The following is a 10282-nucleotide window of genomic DNA, read 5'->3' as shown; positions in this document are numbered from 1 at the left end:
GTAGACCGGCTTCGGAGAGGGCTAGAATCGGTATTGGAATGTCGCGCAGGAAAAAGTTGAGTTCGCACAGACTTTTTAGAAGACCGGCGCAGTTTCATTGCATTATTAGGGGCACTTTTGAAGGACGAAATAGAGCAGGTGGGCAAGACATTGCCATTATTCTACTGTGCGTTTGTGAAAGCAGAGCAAAGTAACACTGACTCTAGAGCCAGGCCTGCTTCCAATATATCCTTCGTTGAACTCGCAGGCATCTTAGCGACGTGTGAACGTTGTGCGGTGAACAGAGCGCGAACTTAGCAGCAGCGGCAGCAAGCCGTGAACATCGTCTCAAAAACTGCTCTTTTTGCAGTGTCGTCTACGTCCGGACCCGCAGTGAACGGAGTGCAAGAAGTGTTTCGCCGGACCGCTTCTGCGAATTTCACGTGGATCTGCCCTTGGGACGAGGATTCACCCGCAAGTCGTCTCTGCACATGCGCATCTAGCCAGCTCGGCACAAGAAAAGCGGAGCACGGTGACCCGCCCACCACTTAGCAGCAGCGGCAGCAAGCCGTGAACATCGTCTCAAAAACTGCTCTTTTTGCAGTGTCGTCTACGTCCGGACCCGCAGTGAACGGACTGCAAGAAGTGTTTCGCCGGACCGCTTCTGCGAATTTCACGTGGATCTGCCCTTGGGACGAGGATTCACCCGCAAGTCGTCTCTGCACATGCGCATCTAGCCAGCTCGGCACAAGAAAAGCGGAGCACGGTGACCCGCCCACCACTTAGCAGCAGCGGCAGCAAGCCGTGAACATCGTCTCAAAAACTGCTCTTTTTGCAGGTTAGTGTTACTGTGTTCAATAATATTCAGTTGCAATAGTATTTCTACTGCTGCTGCTGTCGCTGCTGCTGCTATTGGTTTTGCTTGTGTACCGCTGGGCACCGTATTGTGGTTGCATAGCTACACTTGAAACAATGTCTCTTTCTTGTAACACATGTAATCTGCTCATCTCTCCTGACGAGCCCTTTGTGGAATGTTGTAAGTGCGAGAACGGTTATCACTTTGGAAAATGCGCTGGCCTAACAGAAAAGTCGTTCAAGGCAAAGAACGAGGCCGCAAAGAAATCATGGCAGTGTCCGTCGTGTAGAAGTGCTAGTGGTGGCAACATGTGCAGTAAAGACAGTAATGATTCTGAAACAGAAATTAAGCTTGCCCTCATGTCAATTAACCAGAAGTTAGAACGGCTGATGCCCCTGACAAAAAAAGTTGAAAGCATTGAAGAGTCTCTTACCTTCATATCTACAAAGTTCGATGAATTTGAGCAAAAGTTCTGCCATCAAGAAGCCGATTTAAAAGACATAAAAAAAAAAGGTGTCTGAGCTTGAAAAAAAAGATGACCTAAATCAAGTAACCTGTGCCCAACTTGAAAAAGAGATGCATGACCTTGAATTTAGAAGCAGGCAGCTAAACTTGGAACTGCATGGTATTAGAGAAGTAGCAAATGAGAATCTTATGGTCACATTAAATGACGTAGCTGACAAACTTCAAGTGCCTCACTTAATGGAATCGGATGTTGCGAATGTTCATCGAATTCCTGCAAAACATGGCAAGGTGCCAGGCATCATTGTCCGCTTTACAAAGCAAGCGATAAGGGACCAGTGGATCAGGAATAAAAAGAACCTTAAGGATAGCCACCCACCAATTTTCATGCAAGAAAATCTGACACGCCGCAATAGAGAACTGCTCCAAGCAACGAAAGAATGCGCCAAAGATAAAGGCTACAAGTTTGTTTGGTATCTCAACGGAAAAGTTCTCGTTCGGAAAAGCGAGGGAGTGAATGCTGTGCATGTGAAGGGAAAGAGCGACTTAGAGCACCTATAGTGCTTCACGTTGAATGCTTTGTTTTCTTTTGAAATGTAATCACGATGGAGCACATGAGTTATTTTCTTCCGAGTGATCTTAATAAAATTACTTCATGTACTACTAAGCCAACATCGTTTAAAGCCATTCACTTAAATGTACGCTCTGTAAAAAACAAGACCATGTGTTTGGAGGAATTTTTCGGTGAATTTTCATTTACTTTTTCTTTGGTCATGCTCACTGAAACTTGGAGCACCAATGATTCTGACACCTTTACGATGACTCACTATAAAACTTATTCTCTGAACCGCTCCAGCCAGCGAGGAGGTGGAGTTGCTTTGCTGGTGTCTAACAATATAGAATGCGATAAGCTGGACTCGTACTCTCTGATTACTGATGATTTTGAAATCATATCAGTCTGTACTGGTCAGTTCGTGTTTTCGGTGTGCTATCGTCCCCCTAAGGGAAATGCGCTCAAGTTTTTCCAGTTTTACGATAATTTCCTTTCATTTATAACGGACAGTAAATACACATTAATAGCTGGTGGGGATTTTAATATTGATTTGTTGAAGGATAATTATTTTGCTATGAATTTTAACACAACTCTGGCTTCGAACGGATTCGTTAACCTTATAAAAATTCCAACAAGGGTTACACCAGAGGGTGCGTCTCTTCTTGATCTGCTTATTACGAACTCATCTCAACCAATAGCTGCAACAGGTGTAATAACATGCGCAATCAGCGACCACCTTCCGGTGTTCTTAAGTATAAATAAGATTCCAGCGGTAAAGTACTGGCAAGAAAAAGCTGCATATCAGCGTATAACAAACCAAACCCTGAGTTTATTTTACAACTCAATAACACAAGTTCAGTGGGATGGCACCGGCCTTTCAAATGATGCAAATGAGGCCTACGATAAGTTTCTCTACGTATTCAAGCAGCTTTATCATTCCTGCTTCCCACTAAAAGTGCGCGGATTAAAACGCAAAACGCGCAAACCTTGGGTAACTATTGAATTACGCGAAGAAATTAAAACGAAAGATAAGCTGTTCAAAGTATTCTTAAATACGCGTTCAGCTGATGACCTCAAGGTATTTAAGAAATACAGGAATAGGCTAACAAAAAAATTGCGTAAGGCACGAGCGGAATACTACTCTACTTTACTTGAAGTTAAAAACGGTCGCCATGATTTGCTGTGGTCAAGATTAAATCTCTTACTTAGACGGGAGCAACCACAGGCTTCCCTACGTATGTTAAAGCTAAATGATAAAGATATATCTGGAGTAGAACTGGCGGAAGTTTTCAACAACTTTTTTACAACTCTCGCCCATAACAGTCCGTCCGATGATTCTAATAAATACATTAATTCTTTTAATAATGATACAATATTCCTGAGCCCTGTTACAACAGAAGAAGTTATAGCAGTGTTACAAAACCTTAAAAACAGTCATAGCTGTGACATAGATGGCATTCAAGTGAGACCTGTGAAACATGTTGCCGCCGTCATTGCGCCTACTCTTGCAGACATATTTAACCTATGTTTAGATACCGGTACATTTCCTAAACAAATGCAAGTTGCTAAAGTAACGGTTCTATATAAGAAAGGAGATCGCAATGATTTAGGTAATTATAGACCAGTATCCATACTTCCAATATTTTCGAAAGTTTTTGAGAAAGTGTTATATACTAGGTTGTATGATTTTATTAATAAACATAGCCTACTATCACCAAATCAATTTGGGTTTTGTAAAAATAAATCTGCTGAACTAGCACTACTCGAACAAAAGGAATATATATTAACACAGTTTGAAAAGAAAGCCTTCGTTATTGGTATCTTCGTAGATTTCTCGAAGGCGTTTGATCTTGTCAATCACACTATACTCCTGCAAAACTTAGAATGTTATGGTATTCGTGGACAGGCGCAGTTGCTCCTGAAATCATATCTATCGCATAGAAAACAGGCTGTTTGCATTGACAACATAAAATCTGAACTAAAGTCTGTTACCTGTGGCGTTCCACAGGGCAGTATATTAGGACCATTGCTTTTTAATATGTATCTTAACGACATTTGCAATATCAACACCACTGCTAAATTTATCATCTATGCTGATGATACTAGCATCTTTTTTTCTGGAAATAATCTTGATATCCTTGTTCGGGATTGCAATGATACCATGAGTGAGCTACAAAAATGGTCAGAATCCAAGTGCATGCGTATCAATGAGAAGAAAACACAAGCTGTCGTATTCCGCCCTAAAAATAAACCAGTTCCTTTTTCCTTCGGCATTAAACTGAACTCGCGATGTATAGATGTGGTTGAACAATTTAAGTGCCTCGGAGTGGTTTTTTCCTCCTCTATGTCTTGGGAACAGCATGTGGATCACATTTCAACGAAACTGGCTCAAATAACTGGGATCGTAGGCAGGCTCAAATACGTTCTCCCGAAACCAATAAAACTACTATTGTACAATTCCCTTTTTTACTCTTATTTAAACTATTGCCACTTAGTCTGGGGCACGACTACTCCTGGCTGTCTTCAGCGTATCTACATTCTGCAAAAGAGATTCCTTCGTCATGTTCATAATGTACCTTGGCACTCGCCCAGTGCAGATCTCTTTTTGCAAAGTAATGTAATAAAGATCGAGAACTTGTACAAATTCCGTTTGAGTGTCAGGTTTCAACTCGAAACTCTAAAAAATATAAACCATCTACGATACCTTGCCGATTTGCATGCACGAAAAATGACATTTATGACAAGGCATGGAGAGTCTTGGGTTGTGCCGACACCCAGAATAAACTTAGGTCGACAACGCCTGCAATTTACTCTTCCTTCCCTTCTAAATTCATATTTACATAGTGGTTTTGATCTCTTCAGTTCGTCAAAGAATACTTTGCGTGCCATGTACGTTAATATGTAAGCTTAGTTTTTTTTTTTTTTTTTTTTTTTATAATATCTTTTAGAGTCTCTTTTGTATTTGTCGATTATTGTGTATTTGCCATTACACTATGTTAATACTGTTGTTTAATGAACATTGCTGTGAAGCTGCTGCTAAGCAAAAGGGTGTCGCGGCTTTGTCAAGCTGTCTCTGACAGCTTTTTCTGCGCCTCCACTGTCTGTACCCCTACAAGGCAGAAATAAAGAATTTGAATTTGAATTTGAATATAACGTGCTCGAGGTTTCCTTGCTGTTTGCTTCCGGGTGGTACTTCAGGTGGCCTCAGTGCATCAGCGTAGGTGCGCTTGGTGGACTCTTTCGTGATACATTTCTCACCAGCGTTGAGCACTTGCGTTGACTCAGTGCCAGCTCTTGTCGGATTTATTCGCGGAAAATTTTCTGCGTACTCCTGATCCAAACCGCCATGTTGTGGCGCGCCGGACGTCTTGTTTGTGGGCGATGGTTCGTTCATAGTCTTCGGGCCGAGGACAAACGTCTTATTTCTTCGCTGCGCAGCTGTTCGTGCTAGACATCGGCCGTAGCTAGCTGGGTGGTCGCCGCCACAGTTTGCACACACAAGTTTTTCTTTACTTGTGCACGTCTTAAAGTCATGAGGCCCCCCACAGCGCTTACACCTTTGTTCCCCACGACAGTACTTAGCAACATGTCCAAAACGCTGACATTTAAAACAGCGTGGTGGCGTCTCTACGTAGTCTACCAGCTCGTGTCTGGTGAAGCCATGGTTGATCTTCTCTGGACGTTCCGAATTGGGAGCGATTGTGAGAGCCACAGAGTCAGTGCGCCTTGATTCCCACTTGGAGGATGAGGTTTGGATCCGTCGTACGATTCTTCTTGCGTGGTATACTCCCTGAGGTCTCAGGTAGGTTAACAGCTCTTCGTCCAGGTACCATCATGGGACCCCTTTTATAATGCATGTACTTTTTATGTAGCTGTGTGGTACACGGGCAGATATGACAAGGCCGCAGATAGTGTTGGTTTCTAGAAGCATATTAGCTTGGTGTTCTGTCTCTATATCTAAGAGCAGGGCTCCCTGTGCTGTGAAATGGCTCTTAACTGGGGCTCCACCGAGAATTGTTTTAATTTCCCAGTAAAGGTGAATAGTATTCACTTGCCTCAACTTCGCTCCTTCGGATGTTGGAGCAATTAACACAGGAATGCCCACCGTCCTGTCTTTGCGATGTCGCAAAAGGTGGAAACTACCCTCGTCCATGTCTAGATCTGTGAGGTTCGCCCCGTTGTGGTCCCCGACGACAGTTGATTCGTCCTCTGATTCAACGCTGTGTTGTCGCTTGCAGTCAGATATGCTTGCGCAAACCAGCTGGTGCTTCTGACCTGTTGTCACACCTTGGGAGGTCATGGCGGCACTCTCCCTGATGCTTGTTTTGTCTCTTCTAGCACCTTTCGACGCGGCGGGCTGTGCAGCACCCGTCAGTTGCCGATACGGTAGGTACCTTTTCGAGTCGTCCGACGTCTTGAGCAGTGCTGAGCCGTAATTTAAACAAAAATAAACGATAAATGCAGACAGAGCTACTTAGCCAAGCAGCAACAGCTTCGTTGTCTTCTTCCTCTGTTGTATCTCTCTTAATCACCAAATCAGTAAGAGCCCACCCACAAATCTAGGGATTAAAAGACATCAGCGCTATATCGACAAAGATAATTATGTTAGAGAAACTTGCTCAGATATGAAATATGATCGAGTAGGCCGCAAACTCTCCGTACAGATCTGCAGTATTCACATATAAATTGACAACGTCGTCATACATACTCTACATGCACAACATTTATTAATTTGCAATTGGATGCACCATATACATTTCTATGAACGAGATATATTTTATATACACAACTCGCAGCTCCGGGTTCACTCGCGAGTGAACCTTATTTGCTTTGGCCTCCCGCGATGTCCACGCAGGGTCTTGGCGGCGAGTCCGAGTTGCAGCTGCGTTGTGAGCCCACCGCGCTGCTGCCTTGGTTTGTGGATTGTAATGCAGCCGAGCGGTGGCCAAGTGTGCTTACTGCGTGGAAACCTGACGAAGATAAAGGAAGCGGACGTGCCGAGAGTGGTGTGCGCTGCTATGAGTGAGAGTGTGCGCTGTTATGAGTGAGGGTGTGCGATCTAGTGAGCATTCTTATAATCATCGACAAAGCAACGCCATGGATGTGTGGTGGTGGTGGTGGTTTGGTGAAAAAAGTAGAAAATTGGCATGGATCTGCATTTTACACTGCAAATATTGTAAAAAGACGATAGTCTTGCGTCTGGAGAGAGCGAACCAAACGTTTATTCGATTTTCTGCGCAAAAAAAAAATCGGTCAATGGTACTCAGGAGGCGCTGCGTTAAAGTGCCTCGAGAGTGCAGCAGAGGCGAACGATCGCATCAAGTCACGTCACACGTCAGATATGAGTCACACGTCAGAATGTTAAAGTTGACACACACACACACACACCAGTTCCTGTTAACCAACTATATATGTTGCTAAATGAAGAAAACAACTTTAAAATGTATTTTTCGCCAATAGTGAAAGAAAGGCACACGATCGCTTTTCTTAACTTGCGTAGCAGTCTGATTCGAACGCTCAGCCACGAGTATAACATGCATAGTTTTTAACGCTACCCTGGTATAACCTTGAATATCAGTTGCGAGCAATGTCTTTCAAATTTCCTACTACTCGCAGAGGAACAACTACGAAAGCGCCACGGTGAAATTCGCAGTAAATGAGCAAAATAAACATTGCACAGGCCCCTGAAATTAGGAACTCTGCACGTACTCTCCTAGCGAGAACGAATTTACGTACGAGTAATCCTTATACATATTGCAGTGGTGAATGCTAAAAGCACGCCAATACAATGTGATATATAGTAAAAAAATACTCATTCCACCACGTTATACATTCGGTGGCTACATTAGTGATCAGAAGGTTCTCAGTAAAGCGAAAGTAAACAAAGCAACAAACCATCTATTGCGCTTCCTGTCATCACTCACGTAGTTCGTTAGTCACCCCGGCGTAAGTAGGCTCTCAAACGACACACACGCAAACACTACCGTAAATATAAACTGCAATTAATAGAAGCATACAAGACAAAATAAACGATCCAGGTAGACACGTTCAGGAGCAGACGAAATGCCACCAGCTGTTCGTTCAGCTGCCTGGGTGCGACTGTTGCCAGACGAAGCAGGGTTCCGCTAACCCTATCAGCACAAGGCTTAGGGAAACAACACTACCACTCTAAATGCACGTATTTTGCTGTAATGTCAATTTAGAAAAAAGAATAACTAGAAAAAGCGTTCTTTTAATGTACAGAGATAGGCAATTCTTAACCACAATTGCGAATACTCTCGTTATCAGACGCTTTTCTTGGCGCATGCAGTTCACTCAAGTGAAGGGAGCTTTTACAAGGCCTCCCTTGGCGAAGGAAGTGTGGAGGAGCGTTCATGAAACGCAGCGGCCTCTTGAGTGGAGGAGCGCGCTCCACCTTGACTTCGTCAAGTCGAGAGGCGCCCTTGAGTGAAGGAGCGTTTGTGAATACGGGCCATAGAATTACATATGTATTCCTTTTCCAGTAAAATACTTACATACAGAATATTAACGTGCTGTTATGCTGCCTCATATATGCACATGAATTGCTTTCTAATTGGCAATCGCACAAGTATGAACGCTGAATCTTGAGCAATATTGGTGGGCGCTGCGGAGGAGGTCAGCCGTTCGGGGTATCATTAGGTGTCATTTTAGGTGTTGTTAAGGGCAGACAAACACACGAATGTACAGACAGACTAAAAGTTTTCTGCCGTAAGTCCCCAAGAAAGACTATTTTCTTTAAAAGACGCTTCTTTCTGCTGCCCTTAAGGGAGCACGGCGCAGCGTCTTTGGATAGAGGCGCGTGTTTGCACGCGGCAGTGCGAACACCACTCACACCATCATCTTCTCTGCTTCACATTCCTTGGTCTCCCCACAACACATCTCCTTTGTGACGTTGCTGCGGCGACCTCCTCGGAGTGAAACAGTTACTAAGACACACTTTTCGTTTCTCTTTCGTTTTTTCCAAACCCACTTCGAGAAAGTGAGTGCGCGGGACATCAAAACGGGCACCTTTTGATGCGGTGCGGCATATAGTGAGCGTTGTTCAAATCACTGCAGCGGCAAATATGAACGCGAGTGCTGAAGTGTACAGGCTACACTGGTGTGCACGTCGCCGACATAGGACAAGCCGCCAGCAAAAGGAGCAAGCCACTAAGCATGACACAATCTCCCGCTAAAGGTAACGGTGTGTAGATGCCAAGCACTGGGCGCTAACGCTTACACTAGTGGGGGCGTTGACGCTGTCACTCATCGAGGGGCGTTGCACAGATGAGCGATCTGGGGAGGCGCAAAGCACACAGTGATGGACCGATGTTTCTTACTGAAACCTGTGAATTGCGGCTAATCGGCAACGAGATACAGCAGACTCCGATTTGACTCAAACCCATTGTTCGGTTTTAGTTAACGCACACTCTGCAAGTTTTAAATATACCACACCGCACAGAAGAAATCTCACACGAATACTACCTTGAAGGTCAAGAGATTGTGCTTGTATATCGGGGTGGCCAGTGAGTGGTTCTGCAGCACGACCAGTAGTTTTAAAAGAATAAACTTAGTTGCATATGCTGGTTTCGACGGCGTTGCACTATGAAAGAGGGGTGAGTGTAGGAAAGAACAGAGCTAGGGGAACGTGCATCCGTACTAAGGGTGGTCAAGCCACACACCAGATTGAGCTGGACCATAAGAGTCTTCGCTTCTAAAAATTGGGAAGATTCTCAAGCTTTGGCTGTAAAAGGTGAATGTGGTAGCGACATGCTGTTGCTAGTGCGTATACCTAACGTCTTGTTCAAAATATGGGTTACTACAATGTATTCAATTGAAAGGGGCTTGTGTCTGTGAAGCTTTCGCATAAGGCTTAATTTTCATTGTTGGATAGGATTTTCTACACCACGAACAATTATGCCTGATAAATGTTCTCGGACATGCTATGAATCCACTACGGGCTATTAAGAAAATACACACCGTAAGGTTTGCGTGTATTGTAATGGGTGGCCAACTTAAAACCACGAAGTCATTGTGACAATCATACCTTCTGGTGCCCGAAGTGAATCTCCACTTGCACCACGCAGTATTACTGGGTCATTACCTGTTATATAGTAGACTGTGTATAGGACTTCTAACCTTGGCCAAGGGGCACGGTGCCGCGCTTGTTTCGGTACCTCTCTAGCAAAAACCAGACGCTCGGTACCCCGCTCCCACCTTCTGCCTGCTGTCAAGGGTATGAAGTCTTGATGATGGCATCCCACCGTTACCACCAGTTGTTAAGGGCTCAAAGGTCGATGGTAGGTATGGCGGGATTTCTTTATAGTAGCTGGCTCCCCGCCATCGTCCGCATAGCTGATCTTCGCCAGTGAGGAGACGCGTTCGTAAGAGATAGAACGAAGGTTTATTTACATGATAGTTGAAACATGAAA

The 10282-nt window shown here is 44.2% G+C and overlaps 1 long non-coding RNA gene across 1 annotated transcript; it reads left to right on the top strand.

Moving 5' to 3' along the window:
• The first annotated feature begins 290 nt into the window (after positions 1-290).
• Positions 291-7450, top strand: LOC142776360 (uncharacterized). Its single transcript, XR_012887482.1, has 3 exons — positions 291-817; positions 6189-6236; positions 6706-7450. It is a non-coding gene; the product is annotated as an uncharacterized LOC142776360 (long non-coding RNA).
• Positions 7451-10282: the final 2832 nt, after the last annotated feature.

Source organism: Rhipicephalus microplus, chromosome X (genome assembly GCF_043290135.1).
Source record: "Rhipicephalus microplus isolate Deutch F79 chromosome X, USDA_Rmic, whole genome shotgun sequence".
Taxonomy (NCBI): Eukaryota; Metazoa; Arthropoda; class Arachnida; order Ixodida; family Ixodidae; genus Rhipicephalus; species Rhipicephalus microplus.
This window is presented reverse-complemented; position numbering and strand designations above follow the sequence as displayed.